At 51.3% G+C, this 12,874-nt stretch overlaps 1 protein-coding gene across 2 annotated transcripts in view; it reads right to left on the bottom strand.

Moving 5' to 3' along the window:
- LOC139546198 (ras-associated and pleckstrin homology domains-containing protein 1-like) overlaps window positions 1-11,970 on the bottom strand; it is a 173,973-nt gene extending 162,003 nt beyond the window's left edge. For both annotated transcript variants that reach the window (XM_071354299.1, XM_071354300.1), the window contains exon 1: window positions 11,893-11,970. The gene's annotated coding sequence lies outside the window, so the exon portion shown is untranslated. The remainder of the gene's footprint in view (window positions 1-11,892) is intronic.
- Window positions 11,971-12,874: the final 904 nt, after the last annotated feature.

Here is a 12,874-nt window from a genome sequence, read left to right as displayed (position 1 = left end):
TGAGACGTAAACAGTAGCGACACCGAGGAAGTCTAGCTGTGAGACGTAAACAGTACCCGACACCGAGGAAGTTTAGCTGTGAGACGTAAACAGTACCGACACCGAGGAAGTCTAGCTGTGAGACGTAAACAGTACCGACACCGAGGAAGTCTAGCTGTGAGACGTAAACAGTACCGACACCGAGGAAGTCTAGCTGTGAGACGTAAACAGTACAGACACCGAGGAAGTTTAGCTGTGAGACGTAAACAGTACCCGACACCGAGGAAGTCTAGCTGTGAGACGTAAACAGTAACGACACCGAGGAAGTCTAGCTGTGAGACGTAAACAGTACCGACACCGAGGAAGTTTAGCTGTGAGACGTAAACAGTACCGACGCCGAGGAAGTTTAGCTGTGAGACGTAAACAGTACCGACGCCGAGGAAGTTTAGCTGTGAGACGTAAACAGTACCGACGCCGAGGAAGTTTAGCTGTGAGACGTAAACAGTACCGACGCCGAGGAAGTTTAGCTGTGAGACGTAAACAGTACCGACGCCGAGGAAGTTTAGTTGTGAGACGTAAACAGTACCGACACCGAGGAAGTCTAGCTGTGAGACGTAAACAGTACCGACACCGAGGAAGTCTAGCTGTGAGACGTAAACAGTACCGACACCGAGGAAGTCTAGCTGTGAGACGTAAACAGTACCGACACCGAGGAAGTCTAGCTGTGAGACGTAAACAGTACCGACACCGAGGAAGTCTAGCTGTGAGACGTAAACAGTACCGACACCGAGGAAGTCTAGCTGTGAGACGTAAACAGTACCGACACCGAGGAAGTTTAGCTGTGAGACGTAAACAGTACCGACACCGAGGAAGTCTAGCTGTGAGACGTAAACAGTACCGACACCGAGGAAGTCTAGCTGTGAGACGTAAACAGTACAGACACCGAGGAAGTCTAGCTGTGAGACATAAAGTCTCTTGTGAAACAAAAGGAGTTTGATATTGACAGGCCGTAATAGACTTAAACCAATGAGTCAGACGTGGTCCCGATAACGGAGAGAGAGATATGACTCTCCAGACATGTCCTAGCAGAGTACGGACTGGATACTGTGTGTAATAAAGCAGTAAAAGGGAATGTAGTGAGCAGTACAGTATTAACTAGCTTTATCAGGCACTGGAGTCAGTGGGTACGTCCCAAGTGGCACCCTATTCCCTGTGTAGTGCACTACTTTTGACCAGGGCCCATAGGGGTAGTGCACTACTTTAGACCAGGGCCCATAGGAAGTGCACTACTTTTGACCAAGGCCCATAGGAAGTGCACTATATAGGGAATAGGGTGCTTTTAGAGAGCGACCGGTAGAGGCTCCTCCACACTGCAGCACCACAGGGTTTTCGGTCTCCTGCACTGTCTCAAAGGCACCAGGCCATAAATCAATCCTCTTAACCTCTGTCTGAGGCAGCCTTCAGATCAAACCTGCTCTCCCTACCCTGACATAGAGGTGCTGCTCTCCCTAGCCCGACGTAGAGGTGGTTCTCTCCCTAGCCCGACGTAGAGGTGCTGCTCTCCCTAGCCCGACGTAGAGGTGCTGCTCTCCCTACCCTGACGTAGAGGTGCTGCTCTCCCTAGCCCGACGTAGAGGTGCTGCTCTCCCTACACTGACGTAGAGGTGCTGCTCGCCCTAGCCCGACGTAGAGGTGCTGCTCTCCCTACCCTGACGTAGAGGTGCTGCTCTCCCTAGCCCGACGTAGAGGTGCTGCTCTCCCTAGCCCGACGTAGAGGTGCTGCTCTCCCTAGCCCGACGTAGAGGTGCTGCTCTCCCTACCCTGACGTAGAGGTGCTGCTCTCCCTAGCCCGACGTGGAGGTGGTGCTCTCCCTAGCCCGACGTAGAGGTGGTGCTCTCCCTAGCCCGACGTAGAGGTGGTGCTCTCCCTAGCCCGACGTAGAGGTGCTGCTCTCCCTACCCTGACGTAGAGGTGCTGCTCTCCCTAGCCCGACGTGGAGGTGGTGCTCTCCCTAGCCTGACGTAGAGGTGCTGCTCTCCCTAGCCCGACGTAGAGGTGCTGCTCTCCCTAGCCCGACGTAGAGGTGCTGCTCTCCCTACCCTGACGTAGAGGTGCTGCTCTCCCTAGCCCGACGTGGAGGTGGTGCTCTCCCTAGCCTGACGTAGAGGTGGTGCTCTCCCTAGCCCGACGTGGAGGTGGTGCTCTCCCTAGCCCGACGTAGAGGTGCTGCTCTCCCTACCCTGACGTAGAGGTGCTGCTCTCCCTAGCCCGACGTGGAGGTGGTGCTCTCCCTAGCCTGACGTAGAGGTGGTGCTCTCCCTAGCCCGACGTGGAGGTGGTGCTCTCCCTAGCCCGACGTAGAGGTGCTGCTCTCCCTACCCTGACGTAGAGGTGCTGCTCTCCCTAGCCCGACGTGGAGGTGGTGCTCTCCCTAGCCTGACGTAGAGGTGCTGCTCTCCCTAGCCCGACGTAGAGGTGCTGCTCTCCCTAGCCCGACGTAGAGGTGCTGCTCTCCCTACCCTGACGTAGAGGTGCTGCTCTCCCTAGCCCGACGTGGAGGTGGTGCTCTCCCTAGCCTGACGTAGAGGTGGTGCTCTCCCTAGCCCGACGTGGAGGTGGTGCTCTCCCTAGCCCGACGTAGAGGTGCTGCTCTCCCTACCCTGACGTGGAGGTGGTGCTCTCCCTAGCCCGACGTGGAGGTGGTGCTCTCCCTAGCCCGACGTGGAGGTGGTGCTCTCCCTAGCCCGACGTGGAGGTGGTGCTCTCCCTAGCCCGACGTGGAGGTGGTGCTCTCCCTAGCCCGACGTGGAGGTGGTGCTCTCCCTAGCCCGACGTAGAGGTGGTGCTCTCCCTACCCTGACGTGGAGGTGGTGCTCTCCCTAGCCCGACGTGGAGGTGGTGCTCTCCCTAGCCCGACGTGGAGGTGGTGCTCTCCCTAGCCCGACGTAGAGGTGGTGCTCTCCCTACCCTGACGTGGAGGTGGTTCTCTCCCTAGCCCGACGTGGAGGTGGTGCTCTCCCTAGCCCGACGTAGAGGTGGTGCTCTCCCTAGCCCGACGTAGAGGTGCTGCTCTCCCTAGCCTGACGTGGAGGTGGTTCTCTCCCTAGCCCGACGTAGAGGTGGTGCTCTCCCTAGCCTGACGCCACGTCACCACGGTGGTGGTGCTCTCCCTAGCCTGACGTGGAGGTGGTTCTCTCCCTAGCCCGACGTGGAGGTGGTGCTCTCCCTAGCCCGACGTAGAGGTGGTGCTCTCCCTACCCTGACGTGGAGGTGGTGCTCTCCCTAGCCCGACGTGGAGGTGGTGCTCTCCCTAGCCCGACGTAGAGGTGGTGCTCTCCCTACCCTGACGTGGAGGTGGTTCTCTCCCTAGCCCGACGTGGAGGTGGTGCTCTCCCTAGCCCGACGTAGAGGTGGTGCTCTCCCTAGCCCGACGTAGAGGTGCTGCTCTCCCTAGCCTGACGTGGAGGTGGTTCTCTCCCTAGCCCGACGTAGAGGTGGTGCTCTCCCTAGCCTGACGCCACGTCACCACGGTGGTGGTGCTCTCCCTAGCCTGACGTAGAGGTGGTGCTCTCCCTAGCCCGACGTAGAGGTGCTGCTCTCCCTAGCCTGACGTGGAGGTGGTTCTCTCCCTAGCCCGACGTGGAGGTGGTGCTCTCCCTAGCCCGACGTGGAGGTGGTTCTCTCCCTAGCCCGACGTAGAGGTGCTGCTCTCCCTACCCTGACGTAGAGGTGGTGCTCTCCCTAGCCTGACGCCACGTCACCACGGTGGTGGTGCTCTCCCTAGCCTGACGTAGAGGTGGTTCTCTCCCTAGCCTGACGTAGAGGTGGTTCTCTCCCTAGCCCGACGTAGAGGTGCTGCTCTCCCTAACAGGACTAACACTAATACACGATGTTCGCACAGTATTGGACCACAAAATCCCACCAGCAGTCAGCGCTCCAGAGGTAACTCAGACAGCTGAACCCTGGGGCTGGTCTCTGGACTACATTCTAATGGCCTGGTGGAGCTGAAGCCTCTCCAACCAAAAGGTGTCCCAATAGGCACCATATTCCCTATAAAGAGCACTACTTTCAGCCAAGGCTATGGTCAAAAGCAGTGCACTATGTAGGGAACAGTGTGCCGGTTGGGAGGCCCCCCTAGTCTCTGCTAGCCACTCTGACAGGATATTGTTCTCTCTCTCCACCCCTCCTACTCAGCAGATCCAGGACAGCACAGTGAAATGCATCTCTGAGCTGTATACCAGCCAGTCAATCACTAGACAAATGGGGAGAAAACCAATCTAGATAACCTCTCTCTGCCAGGGTACCTCTCTCCCTTGTCCTCCACAGATATCCTCTCTCCCTTGTCCTCCACAGATATCCTCTCTCTGCCAAGGTATCCTTTCTCCATTGTCCTCCACAGCTATCCTCTCTCTGCCAGGTATCCTCTCTCTGCCAGGTATCCTCTCTCCCTTGTTCTCCACAGCAATCCTCTCTCTGCCAGGTATCCTCTCTCTGCCAGGTATCCTCTCTCTGCCAGGTATCCTCTCTCCCTTGTCCTGCACAGCTATCATCTCTCTGCCAGGTATCCTCTCTCTGCCAGGTATCCTCTCTCCCTTGTTCTCCACAGCTTTCCTCTCTGCCAGGTATCCTCTCTCCATTGTCCTCCACAGCTATCCCCTCTCTGCCAGGGTATCCTCTCTCTGCCAGGTATCCTCTCTCCCTTGTCCTCCACAGCTATCCTCTCTCTGCCAGGTATCCTCTCTCCATTGTCCTCCACAGCTATCCCCTCTCTGCCAGGGTATCCTCTCTCTGCCAGGTATCCTCTCTCCCTTGTTCTCCACAGCTTTCCTCTCTGCCAGGTATCATCTCTCCATTGTCCTCCACAGCTATCCCCTCTCTGCCAGGGTATCCTCTCTCTGCCAGGTATCCTCTCTCCCTTGTTCTCCACAGCTATCCTCTCTCTGCCAGGTATCCTCTCTCCATTGTCCTTCACAGCTATCCTCTCTCTGCCAGGGTATCCTCTCTCTGCCAAGGTATCCTCTCTCCCTTGTCCTCTACAGATATCCTCACCCCGCCAGGGTATCCTCACCCCGCCAGGGTAGCCTCACCCCGCCAGGGTAGCCTCACTCCGCCAGGGTATCCTCACCCCGCCAGGGTAGCCTCACCCCGCCAGGGTAGCCTCACCCCGCTAGGGTAGCCTCACCCCGCCAGGGTAGCCTCACCCCGCTAGGGTAGCCTCTCTCCCTTGCCCTCCACAGGTCCACAACAGCATTTCATTGATTAGTTAAAGAAATGCAAATCAGTCATTGAGAACCCATTGTATTCTACAATTATGACCTAACCAACAGATCACAGCAGAGTGAAATGCATCCCTGAGCTCTATCCCAGCCAGTCAGAGCTCTATCCCAGCCAGTCAGAGCTCTATCGCAGCCAGTCAGAGCTCTATCGCAGCCAGTCAGAGCTCTATCGCAGCCAGCCAGAGCTCTATCGCAGCCAGCCAGAGCTCTATCGCAGCCAGCCAGAGCTCTATCGCAGCCAGCCAGAGCTCTATCGCAGCCAGCCAGAGCTCTATCGCAGCCAGTCAGAGCTCTATCGCAGCCAGTCAGAGCTCTATCGCAGCCAGTCAGAGCTCTATCGCAGCCAGTCAGAGCTCTATCGCAGCCAGTCAGAGCTCTATCGCAGCCAGTCAGAGCTCTATCGCAGCCAGTCAGAGCTCTACCGCAGCCAGTCAGAGCTCTACCGCAGCCAGTCAGAGCTCTACCGCAGCCAGTCAGAGCTCTATCCCAGCCAGACAGAGCTCTATCGCAGCCAGACAGAGCTCTATCGCAGCCAGACAGAGCTCTATCGCAGCCAGTCAGAGCTCTATCGCAGCCAGTCAGAGCTCTATCGCAGCCAGTCAGAGCTCTATCGCAGCCAGTCAGAGCTCTATCCCAGCCAGTCAGAGCTCTATCCCAGCCAGTCAGTTGGAGGACAGAGATGGGGGATGAGAAGGAGGAAGGAGTTAACAGGAGGAGAAACACTTGGCCAGAATCTCTCCCTGCATCCCTGCATCACCCCCATAGTCCTTCCAGAGAGGAACTACAGCTTCCAGTCTCTCTCTGTGTGTGTTAATGGTATTCTATACATCTGACTCCGACCTCCATAAAGATCAGATGTGGACATAATTGCTGAACTGTCTGATATGGCCACTGAACAGTTGTAGACCCTGCGTCCCAAATTGTGCCTTATTCCCTATAAAGTGCACTACTTTTGACCAGAGACCCATGGGAATAGGTTGCCATTCTGACAGATCCTTAGATAGGAGTTATGGAAAACCTATTATGCGCCCTAACCACAATATAACAGGCCTAACAGGATGCTGCTGCTGCTCCAGTGTTCTATATGACAGGCCTAACAGGATGTAGCTTACAGTACATCAGGGGGGTTTCCTACCGTAGCTTACAGTACATCAGGGGGTTTTCCTACCGTAGCTTACAGTACATCAGGGGTTTTCCTACCGTAGCTTACAGTACATCAGGGGGGTTTCCTACCGTAGCTTACAGTACATCAGGGGTTTTCCTACCGTAGCTTACAGTACATCAGGGGGGTTTCCTACCGTAGCTTACAGTACATCAGGGGAGTTTTCCTACCGTAGCTTACGGTACATCAGGGGGGTTTTCCTACCGTAGCTTACAGTACATCAGGGGGGTTTCCTACCGTAGCTTGCAGTACATCAGGGGTTTTCCTACCGTAGCTTACAGTACATCAGGGGTTTTCCTACCGTAGCTTACAGTACATCAGGGGGGTTTTCCTACCGTAGCTTACAGTACATCAGGGGGGTTTTCCTACCGTAGCTTACGGTACATCAGGGGGGTTTTCCTACCGTAGCTTACGGTACATCAGGGTTTTTCCTACCGTAGCTTACGGTACATCAGGGGTTTTTTCCTACCGTAGCTTACAGTACATCAGGGGGGTGTCCTACCGTAGCTTACGGTACATCAGGGGGGTTTCCTACCGTAGCTTACAGTACATCAGGGGGGTTTTCCTACCGTAGCTTACGGTACATCAGGGGGGTTTCCTACCGTAGCTTACAGTACATCAGGGGGTTTTCCTACCGTAGCTTACGGTACATCAGGGGGGTTTCCTACCGTAGCTTACAGTACATCAGGGGGGTTTCCTACCGTAGCTTACAGTACATCAGGGGGGTTTCCTACCGTAGCTTACAGTACATCAGGGGGGTTTCCTACCGTAGCTTACAGTACATCAGGGGTTTTCCTACCGTAGCTTACAGTACATCAGGGGGTTTTCCTACCGTAGTTTACAGTACATCAGGGGGGTTTTCCTACCGTAGCTTACAGTACATCAGGGGGGTTTTCCTACCGTAGCTTACAGTACATCAGGGGGGTTTCCTACCGTAGCTTACAGTACATCAGGGGGGTTTCCTACCGTAGCTTACAGTACATCAGGGGTTTTCCTACCGTAGCTTACAGTACATCAGGGGTTTTCCTACCGTAGCTTACAGTACATCAGGGGGGGTTTTCCTACCGTAGCTTAAAGTACATCAGGGGGGTTTTCCTACCGTAGCTTACGGTACATCAGGGGGTTTTTCCTACCGTAGCTTAAAGTACATCAGGGGGTGTCCTACCGTAGCTTACGGTACATCAGGGGGGTTTCCTACCGTAGCTTACGGTACATCAGGGGGGTTTCCTACCGTAGCTTACAGTACATCAGGGGGGTTTCCTACCGTAGCTTACAGTACATCAGGGGGGTTTCCTACCGTAGCTTACAGTACATCAGGGGGGTTTCCTACCGTAGCTTACAGTACATCAGGGGGGTTTCCTACTGTAGCTTTCATCAGGTCCTCTGACTGGAGCCTTGATTTCTAGCTCATCTGTATCCTGTAACTAACAGTTTCTGTCCAGAACTACTGCTTCGTCCCTGCTTAGGCATCTCTCTATTAATTCTCTGGGTATAATCTAGTCCACTGTGATTCCTGGGTAGTTAGTCTCTGGGTATAATCTAGTTAGTCTCTGGAGCTAGTGGTGTAGCTCTCAGGCCCCCCACTGTGAGATCTCTGTGGGATCTCTGATGCTCCCTCGTGCTTCAGAGACAGAGAGACGGGCCCAGGGCACGTTGTTGAGACCCGGAGCTCGAGGAGGCTATTCTCAACTTCCACAGCAGCTGGAGCTGAGCACCCCAGAGAGAGCGAGAGAGAGAGAGCGAGAGAGAGAGAGCGAGAGATGTCCTATCCCTGCTGAGAGCCTGTTCAGCCTGGGACACCAATAGAAGAAAGGATGATGGATGGGAGCTATGCCAAATATCCCATTACATTACATTACATGAAGGGTCCTAGTTTTGAGAAATAAAAGTATTTTCTAAATTATCAAAAATATGACTAATGATATTATTAAATGTTGCTTGTGAAGCAAGAGTCCCCCCACTTTAAATCATCAACATACTTAGACTTTTTGGAAAGTTACTCCTCCTAAACTGTTGAAGCTAGAAACATCATTCAATCTTTAAAACGTACAGACCGATCTGGAATAGTGTGCTTGTATACAAACACTACATCGGACACCCCTTCAAATAAGTTGATTCGGCTATTTCAGCCACACCCGTTGCTGACAGCTGTATAAAATCAAGCACACAGCCATGCAATCTCCATAGACAAACATTGGCAGTAGAATGGCCTTACTGAAGAACTCAGTGACTTTCAAAGTGGCACCGTCAGAGGATACCACCTTTCCAGCATGTCAGTTCGTCACATTTCTGCCCTGCTAGAGCTGCCCCAGGTCAACTAAGTATTATTGTGAAGTAGAAACGTCCAGAAGCATCAACGGCTCAGCCGCGAAGAGGACGGCCACACAACGGGACCGCCGAGTGCTGAAGTGTGTAGCATGTCAAAATTGTCTGTACTCGGTTGCAACACTTCCGAGTCCCAAAATGCCTCTGGAAGCAAGAACACCAGTGACCTCACTAACGCTCGTGTGACTGAACGGAAGCAAGTCCCCGCAGCAATGTTCCAACATCTAGTGGAAAGCCTTCCCAGAAGAGTGGAGGCTGTTATAGCAGCAATGTCCCAACATCTAGTGGAAAGCCTTCCCAGAAGAGTGGAGGCTGTTATAGCAGCAATGTTCCAACATCTAGTGGAAAGCCTTCCCAGAAGAGTGGAGGCTGTTATAGCAGCAATGTCCCAACATCTAGTGGAAAGCCTTCCCAGAAGAGTGGAGGCTGTTATAGCAGCAATGTCCCAACATCTAGTGGAAAGCCTTCCCAGAAGAGTGGAGGCTGTTATAGCAGCAACGTTCCAACATCTAGTGGAAAGCCTTCCCAGAAGAGTGGAGGCTGTTATAGCAGCAATGTTCCAACATCTAGTGGAAAGCCTTCCCAGAAGAGTGGAGGCTGTTATAGCAGCAATGTTCCAACATCTAGTAGAAAGCCTTCCCAGAAGAGTGGAGGCTGTTATAGCAGCAATGTTCCAACATCTAGTAGAAAGCCTTCCCAGAAGAGTGGAGGCTGTTATAGCAGCAACGTTCCAACATCTAGTGGAAAGCCTTCCCAGAAGAGTGGAGGCTGTTATAGCAGCAATGTTCCAACATCTAGTGGAAAGCCTTCCCAGAAGAGTGGAGGCTGTTATAGCAGCAACGTTCCAACATCTAGTGGAAAGCCTTCCCAGAAGAGTGGAGGCTGTTATAGCAGCAATGTTCCAACATCTAGTGGAAAGCCTTCCCAGAAGAGTGGAGGCTGTTATAGCAGCAACGTTCCAACATCTAGTAGAAAGCCTTCCCAGAAGAGTGGAGGCTGTTATAGCAGCAATGTTCCAACATCTAGTGGAAAGCCTTCCCAGAAGAGTGGAGGCTGTTATAGCAGCAATGTTCCAACATCTAGTGGAAAGCCTTCCCAGAAGAGTGGAGGCTGTTATAGCAGCAATGTTCCAACATCTAGTGGAAAGCCTTCCCAGAAGAGTGGAGGCTGTTATAGCAGCAATGTTCCAACATCTAGTGGAAAGCCTTCCCAGAAGAGTGGAGGCTGTTATAGCAGCAAAGGGGGGGACCAACTCCATAATTAACTCCCATGATTTTGGAATGAGATGTTCAACCAGCAGTTGTCCACATACCATTGGTCATGTTGTGTATCTTATATACTTTTTGACATTATTAATGTCTATTGTACTATTGTAAAGTGGTTGTTCCACTGGATATCATAAGGTGAATGCACCAATTTGTAAGTCGCTCTGGATAAGAGCGTCTGCTAAATGACTTAAATGTAAATGTATTAAGCTTAGAGTCATTCATTTTGTCCATCTTCATCCACTTTCAAGGGATTTCCACAATTTTCTGAAAGGTCCCATCGTGAAATCATCTCTAACATTCCATTCACTGTAAAAACGCAGCTTTTGACAAAAATTTGCAACTTTGGCCACTTTGCCAACAACTTAGACAACACGTTAGAGGGTACAACATCTTCTATTTCTCTGCTCTTCAAATCTCAAATCAGAACAAGAATAGCGTCTAACCAATCAAGAGGTAGAAGGGACTTCAGTAACCAATCAACTGCTTTCAATAGCGATGCAGTAAGTCCCGGCAGAAGCAGATTCATTACTCACCAACAACAGCTGCAAATTCCAATACAACTATATCACATTTTGAAGTTCACTTTCATTGATTTGTCTAACACTATCATGAATCTAGCAAATACGTTTTGTGGGTCAGAGTGAAATATTTATTTAGTTTCATAAAACAAAACATTTGATAGCATGTTTCTCTCACACTGGCTCTAGCCTGCCAAGGCAAATGCAGGGGGTTGCCCAGCTACATGTGCCTCAGAGACAATCTCTGCATAGGATTACTACTGACCACAAACACACAGCCACGCACCCACGGACCCACACAGCCACGCACCCACACAGCCACGCACCCACACACCCACACAGCCACGCACCCACGCACCCACACAGCCACGCACCCACACAGCCACTGTGGGAGATAATTCGATGCCAATAATTATATTTACTGTTTCTGGGAAGAACTCATGCCAGTGATCACATTAGCTAATGTACATGACTGCAGGCACTTCTGGTGGGAAACATGAAAGCACCGCAGACCAAACCATAGAGCCAGCCATCAACCAAGGCCTCCACCTCCCCAACCCATACTGCACAACTAACCTGTTTAAATACACTACCAGTCAAACGTTTTAAAACACCTACTCATTCAAGGGTTTTTCTTTATTTTTTACTATTTTCTACATTGTAGAATATTAGTGAAGACATCAAAACTATGAAATAACACATATGGAATCATGTAGTAACCAAAAAAAGTGTTAAACAAACCAAAATATATTTTAGTTTCTTCGAAGTAGCCGCCCTTTGCCTTGATGACAGCTTTGGACAATCGTGACACTGAATAAAAAAATATACAAATGCGACATGCAACAATATCTCAGATTTTACCGAGTTACAGAAATCAGTCTATTTAAATGAATTCATTAGGCCTTAATCTATGGATGTCACATGACTGGGAAAACAGATATGCATCAAGATAGTTACCAATGTAACAGTATAACTTTAGTCCGTCCCCTCGCCCCAACCCGGGCGCGAACCAGGGACCCTCTGCACACATCAACAACAGTCACCCACGAAGCATCGTTACCCATCGCTCCACAAAAGCCACGGCTCTTGCAGAGCAAGGGGAACCACTACTTCAAGGTCTCAAAGCGAGTGACGTCACCGATTGAACCGCTATTAGCACGCACCACCGCTAACTAGCTAGCCATTTCACATCCGTTACACTCACCCCCCAGCATCAATCTAACAGGTGACAATAATAGTAAATAAATAATATATGAGAGACTCAAACACACATTCGATAAAATACTATAAAGAAAGTACCAACGTTTTGGTATACCATGCAACACTTGTGTACAGCATTAGATATGTACATTATAATTCTTACCTTTGGTGTAGTATAGCTGGGCAGCCAAGCTCACTGCCCTCAGTCTGTCAGGAAACCCCCTGATGGTTAAAATCACCTTGAAGGAAGGAGAGAGAGAGAGAGAGATTTATTCAGAGCAGAGAGTGCAGAACAATAATTCATGTGGATTCAAAATAACGCTGAATATCAATCCACTTTAACCCTCTGCTTTCTGCAGACTCAGCTAAATCTGACTGTAGAAATCAATTATGTTTCCCCAAAAAATGGCAGCCTATCACCTATATAGTGCACTACTTTTGAACAGATGGGCCCTATTGTAGGCCCTGGTCAAAAGTAGGGAATAGGAGCCATTTGGGACACGCCCGTTGACTTCCCTGAAGGCTCTGCCACCAACAGAGTAGCATTGCTGAGGCATCAGCTCCCTGACCAAGGCCCTTCTCCCCTGATTGGTCAGTTTGGCCAAGCAGCCAGCTCTAGGAAGAGTCTTGGTGGTTCCAAACTTCTTCCATTTAAGAATGATGGAGGCCACTGTGTTCTTGGGGACCTTGAATTTGGAATGTTTGCAAAAATGTCGAAAAACCTGTTTTCGCTTTGTCATTATGGGGTATTGTGGGTAGACTGATGAGGGGGGAAAAAAGCATTTAATCCCTTTTAGAATAAGGCTGTAACGTAAAACAATGTGGGAAAAGTCAAGGGGTCTGATCCTCAACACGGGGCCCCTCAGGGGTGCGTGCTCAGCCCCCTCCTGTAATCCCTGTTCACTCATGACTGCACGGCCAGGCACGACTCCAACACCATTATTCAATTTGCCGATGACACAACAGTGGTAGGCCTGATTACCGACAACAACGAGACAGCCTATAGGGAGGAGGTCAGAAACCTGGCCGTGTGGTGCCAGGACAACAACCTCTTCCTCAACTTGAGCAAGACAAAGGAGATGACAGTGGACTACAGGAAAAAGAGGACTGAGCATGCCCCCATTCTCATCGAAGGGGCTGTAGTG

This window comes from Salvelinus alpinus, chromosome 20 (genome assembly GCF_045679555.1).
Source record: "Salvelinus alpinus chromosome 20, SLU_Salpinus.1, whole genome shotgun sequence".
In the NCBI taxonomy this organism is placed as follows: domain Eukaryota; kingdom Metazoa; phylum Chordata; class Actinopteri; order Salmoniformes; family Salmonidae; genus Salvelinus; species Salvelinus alpinus.
This window is presented reverse-complemented; position numbering and strand designations above follow the sequence as displayed.